We start from the raw sequence: 14,132 nt of genomic DNA on the forward strand, positions 1-14,132 counted from the left end.
ACTGGTCAGAGGCCTGGGAGTGTCTTAGAGGACACCTTTCCCAATAGTCTTGCCACCTAGGATACTAATTCGCTTCCTTTGGGAAGTAAGAAACAATGGTCCTTTTGCAGGTTATCCCTAAACTTCCAATGGGTAATGCGTAGGCAGTATAAGCACCATGGTTAAGAGTTTGGGCCTAGAGCCACACTGCTCAAGTTCAAATCTTGGATCTATGGCTTACTAACTGAACTTATATATGTCTCTTGACCTCCCAAACAGCAATTTCATCATCTCATCTCCAAAATAGGGATAACGGTACTTGTACTTCATAGGGTTGTTATAAAGATTAAGGAAGGTAATCCATGTAAGGTGCTAGACACAGAGCCTGGCACATAGTAAGGCATCCATAAGAGTTAGCTATTACTATAATGATTATTTCAAAATAGACTTTTTCTAGAAGACTGGAGCAATTTTATGAAGAAAGGTTTTCTTTTTAAACCTTTATTTGCACCTCATTCTATTTCATGGGGGGAGGGGTCTTTATTTATTTATTTATTTAGAGACAAGGTCTCACTCTCTTGCCCAGGCTAGAGTGCAGTGCCATCATCATAGCTCACTGCAACCTCAAACTTCTGGGCTCAAGGGATCCTCCTGCCTCAGCCTCCTGAGTAGCTGGGACTATAGGCACATGCCACCATGCCCGGCTAATTTTTTCTATTTTTATTGAGGCGGGGTCTTACTCTTGCTCAGGCCGGTCTTGAACTACTGACTGCAAGCAGTCCTCCCACCTCAACCTCCTAGAGTGCTAGGATTACAGGTGTTAGCCATTGTGCCCAGGGTCTTTAGATCATTGAAGGCCAGAACTGGAAAGACTTGAGAGACCACCTAGTGGTCCAACCCCTCTTTCTATAGATGATGATGCCAAGGTCTCAAGGAGTCAGAGCCAGGACCAGAATGAAGGTTTTTTTTTACCTCTTAGGGCAAGAGCCCTTCCACTATAATATATTATCTAGCATTATTAGTTAGAAGATACATAATACATATTTATTAAATAGAAGATTTATTTATTACATAGAAGATACATAATAAATATTTATTAAACCAAACTGACACTGGTTTTAAGAGACTGCAAATCTGATTTAATGTTACCACCAATTTTTCAGTTCTATTGGAAACAAAATATTAATGGCAGGAGGGAAAATCCAAAGAGGTAAGAGGAAGTGTTTAGCTAGAAAATATGGCAGAAGAGCCTTGCAAATTTTCTCCTCTTTAGGCCACGATGTCAGGTAAGTCTGAGAGCAACATGAACCTCCACTGATCAATGTTTCCAGGCCACCTTCCTGTTCTAGGTCTTTTAACATCATACCAGCTTCGCATTTGCTCTTACTTAACTCTAGCACTAGCTTAAGAAATGGCTTAAGGAAAGAGTTGGCCTCATCTCTACTTCTATCTAGATTAGGTTGGAAGATTATTTTAAGAACCACAGAAGGGCCTTGGCATTTCCAAATGCTACCAAGGATCAGTGTGAGAGATCTGTTTCTTAGACGTTAACTCAAATGCTGGGTCAGTTTTGGTCTTAGTTTGACTTTGCTTTGCTGTGAAGCAATTAACTTGAACATGTTAATAGGCAACAAAGGTGATCCACCCTAAAGGGATGTGAGCAATGAAACTACAAGTAGCAGAGAGAATCCCGTCACCAACTTCCTCTACTCCAGGCACACACATCCATTCCAAGGGGAACTAGACCACGCCATCACATCCTATTCCTTATTGGCTCAGGGAAAACATAAGAAATCCATGGAATCAGATTGAGCACATAAAATGAGAAAAGTTTAAGGATATACCCAGAAGCTGTCTGCTTTGCCAATTCTGCTTCCAATGTCAGACCACCCATTTTCATGTTTATTTACACTTTATTTGACAAGTAATATAAGCACAGCATGCCCACATTTATAATAAAGAGAAAAATCATTTATAATCTCAGCACCTCAACCCAAACATTGTTAACATTACAGAATATTTCCTTTAATTTTCCTAGGTATATTTTTTTGTAAAGCAATGAAATATTAATGTACCTATAATTTTGGATCCTGCATTTCACTTTATTATAAGCACTTTCTCCATGTTGTGGCATAACTTCATAATGAACATTGTAATGGCTGCGTAATAGTGCATTAAATGAGTGTATCAACATTCACTCACCCATTTTCCCATTATTAAGACATGTAAATTGATTCCAATTTTGTGCTAGTCTAAATAATGTTACAAAAACATCTTTGTGAGTTAGCCTTTTTCAATATTGTGGACTGTTTCCTAATAATAGAACCCCAGAAGTGAAACTGATGGGTCAAGGAACATGAATGTTTTCAGACAACCCACTAAAAAAATAAAACTAGCAAAATACCAAAGTCCAATGAAATTCATCCCTCATTTAACGAAAAGTTCTCCTGCTCCCATTTTTCCACCAGGGCAGAGCAGGGCTCCTGGGAGGAAAAGAAGCCAAGAGAAGCAGTGTAGTATCCCAGTGGCTTGTGAAATGGCAGAGTGGAATGTAGGCTCCCTTGTGAATCCAGCTTGCATTCACTTGCCCCAAATTGCCAGCCAGCCAAGAAGCTATTTAGTAAAAGCATCAGGTGGGTGAGAACAGGTTCATGGCCTGTAGTGGCTTATATCATCTTTCATTTTTGCCCTTGGAAAGATCTGACAGTCAGCTTGAAGACATTCAGTTCTAGTGACCCAACCTGCTACATTCTGAGAACTGAATTTGTTAGTTTTCAAATCCCAATCTTCAATACATCTTAAAGGGCATGTTGCTGTATAAAACTAAGCATACATGATCAATGAGCCTGTCTGTGTGCCTATTTGCAGCCTCAGTTCAGGTGGCACATTTAAGGTCAGCCCTGTTTAATATTATGTGACTAAGTGGCACTTGTCTTAAATGGGCAATATGTTATAGACAGAGGTTTATTTGCAGACCCAACCATAAAAGTCATCCAGTCCTAAGGCAAGGGAGGCAACAGGCCAGAGATGCCCCCGGATTAGCAAGAACAGATACAATAGGCATTTCTTTTTTTGGTTTCTTAGCCAGAACTCTCAGAAAAAATTCTGCTTGCTACTTCCTCCTGGAAGGTTTTTCTCTAGTCCTTCTCCATCTCTCCCTTGATCCCAGTCTGCTCAATATGGAAAATTAATTATCTATACAACACTTACCACAGGATATTTTCCACAAACATTTATTGAGCACTTACTATAGCCAGACACTGTGCTAGGTAGGCCCTAGGGTGGGGAAAAAAAAGAATAAAAACAGAGCCCAGTCCTTAAGGAGCTCCCCGTCAAACAGAGGAGGCCCAATCCAATGAAAGAAGAGTGGTACAAGCAGATAGCTACAGCAATACAAAGGACTCTGCAAAAAGCTCTGGGTTACCTGAAAAAGCTTCTCAGCGGGGAAAAGAAATCTATGAGCTGAATACAAGACATGGAATTTGGTAGCCAGCTTGACATCAAAGATAGGTTGAGATATATCACTGGGAGTCAGTATACAGATGACAGCAAAGGTCATAAGAGTAAGCCAGACCAGACTAAGAAAGAACAAAACAGAACCCAGGATGAAACTAAGGACGGATGCTTAAAAAAAGTGATCATTCAAGGATCAGACACTTTGCAAATGTGGGAGTGAAAGAAATTCCTTTATTTACCCCCATGACCTTTCCTCCCATATGCCTTCAATGGAAAATGTATACCTTGGAATACACTGCTCCAGGGACAGAAGTCCCCAGCTGCAATGCAAAGAGAAAAGAAGTTAATTCTTTTAGTTCACCTTTTAAATTTCTGAGCACCCAGGCAGAAATCACTGTAAATGGTTGAACCAGAAATGGAAATGGAAGTTGCAACCATAAGATCTTAGAGAGCATGGGGTGGGTGCATGATTTTTTTATTGTATCCATGCCAACACCTAAAACATTAACTGGTACATAAAATGTGCTTGCTAATTGCATACTGAGTGAATGACAATTTCCCAAAGACTTTGCTAGAGACCACAGTAGGAGAAGAAAAGAAATGAAAGACATGGAATAACAGTAATAATAATAATAATAATATTACCTTTAGTTTCTCAGCCTTCCTTCTAAGGAGACAAAAGCTCTTTCACTTCTGTTATCTTATTTGTCCTTCTCAGCAGCTCTGTGCGGAAATAAAGGCAGATGTGATTAATTCCATTTTACAACTAGAGAGAGAAGCTCAAGATAGCTAATGATAATTAATTGGACCAGGATTTCACTGTTGCTCACTGGTTAGGGCCAGGATCAGAACCTAGGTCTTGTGACTTCCTGTCCTGTGCTCGGTTCTAAGATACAACCCTCACAGAATTGCCCCTCCAGTTTTTAAGAGGATGGTTCCCGAGAGAAATTCATTAGGAAAGCAAACTCCTTCAGCACTCTAATAGTATCTTGAGCAAATGAGTGAGCTACACTTAGAAGAAATTATCTAAGACATTTCCCCATACCAACATTGGCATGGCTAAACATAATTCCCAGTGGGGCTCTGCTAACACAATTGGGAGCTCCCTGTTTCACTGCACCCCTTTCAAAGGGAGCCCCATCTGCCTTAAGTCTGGTTTTTATGTACGAGTGGAGCTCAGGTGCTTACTGCAGGTGTGGCATCCAGCAGGTGCATGGATAGGAGCCAGCATTTCATATCTTCATACCAAAGGACCTGAGTCACCCTCCAAAGGCGGAAGGCAGCCCCTCCTTCTGCTGCTACCTTGCAAGCCTGGGGAACCTGTCTTGACTGAGGTGCCCTTGCAAAATAGAAGCTAGATTCTGCCTTCCCAAGAAACACTAGGGTAAGATCAGTTAAACCACAAATCATATAACCCAGCCAACTTTCCCACTCACAGAAACCAGTGCAGGATATGCCACAGGTACAGCATCAAGGAACATAGGTACAGAATGACTGTCCCTACAAGTTATGAGGAAAAGGATGACCATGGCAGACCCATATTTTATATTTAGCCACAGAGCATTTACTCTACTGCAAATGGCCCTGAAACCTTAGGAGCAAGTACTGATCCCCCTAAAAAAGATAGAGTACAGTAGAAGGAACCTGCCAGGAATCCTGCATTCTTGTTCCCACTACAACCCCTCTCCTACAGGTTGCCAAGGAAGAATTGCTTATCCTGGTCACAAAAACACCAGGTTAGAAAATTCATCACATTCCCCTAACGGAAGCCTAACTGGCAGCCTGAGGCAGACAAAATGTTCTTGGGGGTAAAGGGGTCATCAAAATTTTCTTAGCTCCAAAAATTGTTTGCTTTTAAAAAAACAATCTGCCTCCCTCAATATCTCTCTCTCTCTCCCTCTCTCTCTCTCTCTCTCTCTCTCTCTCTCTCTCTCTCTCTCTCTCTCTCTCTCACACACACACACACACACACATACACACACACAACAAAGTGAAAGTAATTGTAGAAGGGAAAAAATCAAATGTTACCTTAATAAAATGGTTTATTGTGATTCGTTATATTTCTCTAATTCATATGGGAAATTCAAATAAGCTTTGGTTTACAGCCTGTGATCCAGAAAGTAAAACTGGCTACCACACTAAAATGTGATCACTGTGTATAAACAGAGTAAAACAAAAATCTGAAATGAAAACCTAAATGTAATAAAGAGGAAATTAGATTTCTTCAAAATAGGCAATCTAAATAATTTTCCCCATCTGTGATTTTTATCTTAGTTTGCTATCACATGGAAAAAAATGTCACTAATTCAATGCAAATCCATGCCCCTTGAAAACAACCAAAATGAATATGGGATGCACTAATTAGCTTCCTAATGGGGAAGGTTTTAATTGAACTATTCTTTAACAACCTTCATCAAAGTTTCCAGGGCAACTTCATAAAAGGATGTCAAACCTGGCCCATATTTTTATTCCTTTAAAAATAATTCTCAATATAGAGAAACACAGAAAGCTGATTTCTCTTCAATGCTGTTAACACTCAGGCCACTACATTTTCTGATGTCAGCAATCCCCTTCCCACAAATATTCCAAGTATGCACCACCGTCATTCTCCTTTCAATTATGTGGTTTCTCTGCTCCTTTACTGATTGAGTCCAGGCCTCTCGGATAATGAGAAGCATGTGCAGGGAAAATATGCTCTTAAAAAACACATACATCAGTTTTATCGGCATTGTAAAGGGAGGGGGGAGCATATCATTTGTCCATATCAAAAGGACCAAAATGTGAAGTTTGCTATGGGATATATAAGGGGGAAAAAAGGATCAGCATTAATGCCTAAAATTGGTGCAGGGGCTGGGGAGACAGTTATTGTGATCTGAAGCAACACCAGTAAGAGTAAGGGAGACTCTCCACCAAATTCACCCTTTCTAGCTAGACCACATTTATATTTAATGTTATCTTAATGTTGCTTTGGGGGGTATTTAAGTTCTGACATACACATGGAAATGAGCCACGAATTGTACAGCAAGCATAAATATTCCATCATTAATAAAAACCAGCTGTCTATAAAACACCACAATGGCTAGGTTTCAGTTACTGGCTATCATCAGTATGTGTCACAAGCAAATAGTCCTCAAAACTTTCTCCTTTAAAACATGGGCACACATGCACACTCAGAGAGAAATTTGCTTTACTCTTTTTAATCTTTTGGAGTTTTGAAGAACTCACTGATCTCCATGGCACATTTCAACTAATGTCTCTTTTTGAAGCTATTTTTCATCACCCTGGCAGATGCTAGAGTCCACTTATTTGCACAACTCAACTTACCACATAGCATAAAAATGTTTAATGTTTTTCCAAAAAGCTGAGAGGGTCAATAATACAAATGTTGGGTCAATCGTAATTACAGTCAGTAAGGCAATGGGGCACCAAAGGGGCACTGTATAAGAGAGCAAAGCTCATTAAAAAGGAACACCTGCTAAGGACCCTATAATAAGCCTGCTTTGCCATCATGCAAACACCTTTCATCCAATGACCTCAAAGCATGTGCCCAATATGAAGCATGCCTAAACACCTCTGTGAAGTATTAATATCCTTGCTTCCCAGAGGGGTAACTAAAGCTTAGAGCAGCTAATTCATTTACCCTTGGTCACATGGCAAGTCAGACAGGGGTTGGGCAGACAAAACCAGATCCTAACTTCAAGTCACACAGGCTAATGATATTTCATGGAGTTGTGGCAAGAGTGAAAGTGACTTTACAAATGTCAAGGCAAGCCTGCAGACTTAAAAGAGTAGATTTTCAAGACCTGTCTTAGGAAATATTGGCAAATATATCCATTTGCATTTTCCCCATGATCACATATTATAAGAAAAATTAAAAGTTCCTATACTTTGCTTGGTGCTTTCTAAATACTAAAAACCCATATCTCCTTTTTCTATTCCAGTTAAGGACATTTAATCTAATGTATGATGAGCCACTTGTTTCCAGGAATGAATCCATCAAATATTGGAGATGATGGACTGGGTGCGGTGGCTCATGCCTGTAATCCTAGCACTTTGGGAGGCTGAAGCAAGAGGTGGGAGGATCAATTGAAGCTAGGAGTTTGCAACCAGCCTGAGCAACATAGCGAGACCCTCTCTGTACAAAAAATAGAAAAAGTATCTGAGTGTGCTGGCATATGCTTGTAATCCCAGCTACTCAGAAGGCTGAGGGAGGAGGATCACTTGAGCCCAGGAGTTTAAGGTTGCTGTTAGCTACGATGATGCCACTGCCCTCATGTTCAAGGAACAGAGCGAGACTCTGTCTCCAAAATAAATAAATAAATAAAAAGAAAACAAATTGGAGATCACATATATACTATACCTTCATTATCAAAGTAAAATTAAAGGACTGTGGAAATGAACTTTTACTACACGGTAAAGGCCTCCAACAAAGAGCCCATTACCTGCAGGCCATTCTGCTATGCATATGTTTTTTTTTTTTTTTAATTGTCTAAAATCCTTAGTTTCCTTGCTATCTTTTAGTGTAATTTAAGCATATTACTTTCAATGGTATGAAACAAGCATATTTGTGCCTTTCTGCTTCTCTCTTCTCATTCTATAGATTTCATAGTGTACCCAAATCTGTACTGTCTTAATATCATGATACAGTGATTTGAGAATCATTGTCAATGAGTTAGACAAAGTAAACCGTAGACACTAGATTTTTTTTTGTTTAAAAGAATGGGAAAGAGATAACAGGAGGTCAAAGGAATAGAATTAACAGCCTTGCTAGATACATACAACAACTCCTGAATCACAGAAACTGTTTAGGGATTACTTATTAAATCCGTTAGTCACTCCTGGCATTAGAGAAACAAAACGTATAAGATTCTTCATGCATACTCAGTCAGGTTCTGACTTCATTCCTCCACACAGGTTTATAAAGCTAAGTCTTAGGTGAGTACTTATTTTAAAGCAACATTGTATATTCCTAACTATGCAAAATTCATGTTAGTACAGGAACAAGGACTTGAAAGAAACTAGAAAAACTAAGGCAGGTGATCAGTTAGGATGATGGAATTCTTGACGGAGTGTTAGACAGGGTCTTAGCTTCTTAATTTGATGTTGCTAAAACATAAAACACAATACATTTATATTGATACATCCTTAAAGGCTCTTCTTTTTTTGACATGATGACTACATGATTGTATTTCTAACAATTTTTGCCCTTCATTCTAGTAGCAATCATTCACATTTACACCAGATATTGAGGCCCAGAAAGAGAATCATAAACTTCTGAAAACTGGCTCTCAAAATTACCCTGTCCAATCCCCACAATTTACTGTGGAGCAAACTTGCCAAGGGTGGTAAACGGAGTTAGAGTTGGGCTAGAGCTCAGGTCCCTCTCACCAATAGGCTCACTAGGCAAGCTTATTGTAGATTCTTAGATTAAAAATGGTATCAGGTGCCACTGTTTACTAAAAACAATTTTCTGGATCCTTGGGTTAGTCAAATACAATAACTGGAAATAAAATCTTGTACCTATATAGGGTGGAGAGTTCCATCCTTAGACTTACTCAAAATCTATGAAATCTGTTTTATTTCCAGAAAGTAATACTAGGTCCCTTCCACAAGCAGTTGTAGGCTAGGGCTAACGTGGCCAGCATTATTCCAAGCAGAATGATTTAGACAATTAACTAACTCCATCCCATATAACAAAAAGATTTCAAAGGCCAAATAATGGCCTTAATTCAAGCAATAATCATTACAACAAATTCTAATGTACTCCTTTATGCAATAAATGTTTCTGAGAAGGCCCAGTTATACTGAATTTTTATATATCAAGTCATAGTTTAAAGGCACTGATTAGGAAAGCTAGCTCTTTCAAAAAAATTGTTGCGGATTCTTTGATAAATCAAATGACCTCCTATATTCTTTCCTTTTTTTTTTTGTTCAGATTGTGTGTCTTATGTGTGGAAGGGGTGACTTCCCTCCTTTCTCTGGGTTAAAAGGGTCAGAAGCCCACCATGGAGGAGAGTAATGCAGTATGGCCAGCCTGTTTAATGCCCCTTCGTTCCTGGGACAAAATTCTAACCTTTGACTCAGGGGTGGGACCCTAGATTTTGGACCAAAGTCCACAAAAGGCAGCAAGTAAGTAAGGCTAAAGACAATACATTATAGTAAAACACCAACAGAAATTCCTAGGGACAGGAAATCAATGGATCACAATTCTAAACAAATTGATTTAGTCCCCAGCTAATTAACTTGTCAAGCAGATCGCTAAACCCACTGAATCCATGAGAGAAAGAGGTGATGTAATAGGAGATTTGGAAACATTTACCCATTTACCATCCTAAAAGGTTCTGCCACGACCACACATACCTCTCTCCACCCCTTTCAGTGGGTTTAAGCTGGGCTTAATGGGTGCAAAGGACAATTTCTACCAGACAGTCCTCAAGAATAGACTGTTCTCATGCATTCCAAATGCTCAGTCTCCATGGAGGAGGCTACCTGGTTGCAAGCATTTCCCAAGAGGGAATATATCCTCTACTGCTTCTCATTGGTAACACTCCCCAACCCCTTCTGTGCGCCCCAAACAAAACAAAACAACTTCTAACCATCCTGAGAACTTCAGGGAACTTTTCTGGGGTAAAGGAAAAGAAACATTGAGAGGGGAACAGGAGAGTGTGAGAAACTCCTCTTGTCTCCAAATGGAAAAAAAAAAAGGCCTCAAAAAGCTGGATCAAAGGAAGAAAGGGGGATGGGGGAGAAGGACTGTTTAATTACAAAGACACCCTTTTAAAGAAGGCGCAGGTCCTGGGAGAGGGCTCTTAGGAGAGGCGTAGAAGCAGATGTACCCACTTAGAATTCTGGCACTCAATGGGACCTCAAGGTCATAGCATCCACTCCTCTGCCTTCTGATCAGACTGTTCTTACAGCATTCTAGAGTCTGATTTGTTCTTTACACAACTTCAGGAAAAGCAACTCTACAGAATATCTTAGGCATTAATCTAATAAATCCTACTTCATAAACCAGAAATGAGATTTTTAATTTCCAAATCCAAAACAGTAGTGAGTATGAATTTTTAAAACTCCCTTTCTAAAATCTTTTAAATAGGTAACCAGATCCACAACTTTCATGTAAAAGTTACTCTACATACAATTGTGGTCAGAGGTTTACTTCATATCTAGACCACAAAGTTAGAAAAAGCACTTTCAATTTTATAGAGCCACAAACTTTTCCAAAGAAAGAAGTAACTTAAAATGAAGTATGATGTAGTGCCAGAAAGTGTCTGTAAATGACATTGGATAAACCCATACAGAATAGTTGGAACCTGAGTTATCATCTGTAAATAGATGCAACTACTCTACAACCACCTGGCTGTTAAAATGTCCCAGGCCAGTTATAAAACGTAGTTTGGTCAGGCCAGCTTTTCCCTCCCAGCTGATCTGAAAACATGATAGCCTTTAAAATTGTCACCCTGTAATGTTCCTTCTCTACCTTCCTGCTTTCCTTTCCCCTATGAAAATTTATCAAAGAAATTATTTTAAAATATAAGTAAATAATTTGTTCCCAAGCAAGCAATGGGTTAGGGGCATTTCAGTAATAGGTCTTTGAATGTCACAAAAGTTCAACATACTTGTCCAATTGAAGATAGGTGGGAGATGGGTGAAAATTTATCCCACATCCAAAATGGCATTTTGAACTATTCTTGGCTACTAAATGAGGGTGCTGAAAGGTCTCAGAAGGCTTCACAAAGGCTGGCCTGAGAAAGAACTTTTCACAAAGCATAGCTCAAGGAGACTTAAATACCCTTAGCCCTTCATCACTGAAGATTATGGTGACTAATTATCTTCCTCTCTGAATGGGAGAAGAGGGTTATATTCATAAAAGTTTTAAACTGCCTCCCAACTTCTACTTTTCATGGTGAGCAGAGAGGAGAACTGAACTAAACAGTCCAAGTTGTTAGAAAATTCTTTCTAAAACATATACTAGACATTGTAAATGCTTGCCACTAACTTTCCCTTTCCTCTCTTATTTAATTGTATTTAGTCCCTTGCTGTAAATTATTATGGTATTATTAGCAATAATTTACCAGGGACTGCTCACAGTCTATAAAGACTGTCATCTTCCCTCCCAGTTTTCTTTCTCTTCATTTTCATATTTATTGTTGAAGTACAAACCTACAAGTGGCCCAGGCTTGGACCCTCAAGACACCTGCTGATCGTGCAAAACTACTTAGTAACATCTTTAGATTCTATAAAAGAGATGGGGCAACCCCCTCCTCACCACCACTACCGCCACCACACACACCCTCCAAAGAGAAGCGCTGTGTTGCAGATTACTCCCAGACTTCAAAACTTCAAGAATTCACAGTCCTCCTCACCTGCTCCCTGCCCCAGGGAATGTGAGCCCCCACCCCAAGCCTTCTTAGGAGAAACCCACCCAGTTATACGAGATAAGCAAGGACATTCATGCTGGGCTAAATGTAGATGTCAGCTTGCCTTGGGTCTTTAGCTCCTTAATGTGATTAATTACCTAGAGACGTACAAGGACTCCAGGAGGCAAAGAAGTAGAAGTACCATCAAGTAGTGGTACCTACTAGCATCTCCTCAATGAAGTAGGACGGGAAAGGAGCGCACTTTAACCGATTTAACTTGCTGCACATCCCAGGAAACTCACTGCCAGCTGCAAAGAAAGTAGAACACCCGGGCATCCCCACATGCATCTAGATTGACGCACTCACGCAGAGGGCACGACCAAGTTCATGCCACCATGGATTCCTAACCCAGTTCCCCGTGAAAAGTAACCACGCGTTTCCTACCCCTGAAGGCAACGAAGACAAGGTGACGACTCTGCTCGCTCAAGTGGCTTCCGTCCCGGGCCGGCGGCCAGGGATGAGCAGGGGGAAAGCCCCAACTCCGGGTTGCTCCCCTCTTTGCTGCTCGGTCCGGGCTCTCCTTGGTGGCAGTGGACAGGCAGGATACCGGGCCGGAGGGTGGAGCAGCGGATGGTCGGAGGCGAGACAAGCTGGAGGTGGTGGTAGTGGGGAGGAGGCGGGGAGAACTAAGAGAAGAGCAGGCGAAAGAGAGCAGAGATGGAGGAGTAATTCGGGGGTCTACCAGTTTAAGCAGCCAGAAAGCTCCTAGGAAGGAAGGGGCGTGACTGCGCTGAAGGCAGCTCCTGGGCAAAGGATGGGAGGTAGGGGAGGAGGACGAATGGGTGGCTTTTCTTCGTGCGGTGAGCGGCTAGGACCGCCCCGGAGCGGGAGGTGGACTAGGGAGAGAGGCGGAGTAAGGGCGGGGAAAGAAGGGCGGGAGCCTGCCTGGAGGGGGGGGGCGCGGAAGAGAGGCGGGGCCGGGGGGCGGGGAAGTTTCAAACAATTGAACGGCGGGGTCCGGGAGCTCAGGCGAAAGCTGGGGACCCTAGCTCTCTCCTTCTTACTAGCGGGCCATGACTCAGTTTACAGTAGCCCCTGGAGTATGCGCAGGGATTGGCTGGGAGGAAGGAAAGGGTTTTGCAGAGACTACAATAATAATCTATGGCTACAGCGTAGGGGAGTCGCGTGGGAGAGCTAGTGCAGCTAGCTCCCCGCCCCACAGCGGGAGGAAGAAAAACAAATCATAGAAATGCTGAAAAGCAGCTTCTACCAAAGCCTGCTTAAAATAATGCAGGAAGGAGCAGCACTCCTTCGTTTTCCTTCCCCTCTTGCTTCCTATTACCAGCATGCCCCCACCCAGGTCACAGCTCTGTAAGACACCCTCCTTTCTTCCTCTGCTCTCACTAGCCACCTCCCTGCTGGTCCCCCCACCCCGTGTCCGGGCCCTCGCCCCACTCCTGGGGGCGGGGGGGAGGGAGATGAGAGGCGGGGGCGTGGCTCCGAGGAGGCTCCGCCTCTAAGGCGGGCTGGGAGTACCGACCTGGGCGGAGCGGTTTCCTGAAGTGTAAGTCCCACCCACCACTCTTTTACAGCTACCCGTTGGCCAGTCCTGGCCTAGGATTCGCTTGCCATTGGTCCCTTGAGTTGCCAATTCGATCCTTTTGTCCCACCGGCCCTCAAAATTAATAAAACTAAACAAGAGGCTATTGTCTAGCTCTCTGTTCTCCCCCAGCTATTGCTGGGAAAAGAAAGATGAGACGCTTTATTTCTCAGTCTCCCAAAAGAGTGCGACAGTGTGTCCGCCGACTCCGGCACACCTTTATGTTGACAGCACTGTCCAGCCCTGCGGGAATAGATAACTTTTCTTCCCCCTTAATTCGTTAAATCAGGAGAGTGGGGAGAGGGGAATGTGCATGAACTGTCAATGTGATGTTCACATTTCCTGGCTGCGAAAAATTGATATTGCTGAAGAACAGGGAGGGTTGAGAACAGCATCCGGGGACATGGCAAATCTACCATTTTACATCTGGGAAAACGAAAGTACAAAGGAAACAGTGTAGGCATAGCAGAATAACAGGGAATTTGGAATCAAGGGAAGAATTTATTAGGGGCCCTGGCATTTATTATCCATTTGTGTGACTTCTGTTAAGGGGCTTAACTTCTCAACCTTAATTTTTCTATCTGTAAATAAAGGCTATAAGACATCCCCTATTAACTTAATGGCACTGATGTGAAAATAAAATGAAATGTATGTAAGAACTATAAACCACAAAGCACTCCATACATGTATGTGTTCCTACTTGAGTATGACACATGTGGAGAGTTTCACATGTGTCT

General features: G+C 41.7%; 1 protein-coding gene across 2 annotated transcripts in view; it reads right to left on the reverse strand.

The window, feature by feature from the left end:
• AMOT (angiomotin) overlaps positions 1 to 12,664 on the reverse strand; it is a 63,883-nt gene extending 51,219 nt beyond the window's left edge. For both annotated transcript variants that reach the window (XM_012749597.2, XM_012749588.2), the window contains exons 1-2: positions 12,240 to 12,664; positions 4,081 to 4,158 (exon numbers count right to left, since the gene is read on the reverse strand). The gene's annotated coding sequence lies outside the window, so the exon portion shown is untranslated. The remainder of the gene's footprint in view (positions 1 to 4,080; positions 4,159 to 12,239) is intronic.
• Between the last annotated feature and the right edge of the window lie 1,468 nt (positions 12,665 to 14,132).

This window comes from Microcebus murinus, chromosome X (assembly GCF_040939455.1).
Source record: "Microcebus murinus isolate Inina chromosome X, M.murinus_Inina_mat1.0, whole genome shotgun sequence".
In the NCBI taxonomy this organism is placed as follows: Eukaryota; Metazoa; Chordata; class Mammalia; order Primates; family Cheirogaleidae; genus Microcebus; species Microcebus murinus.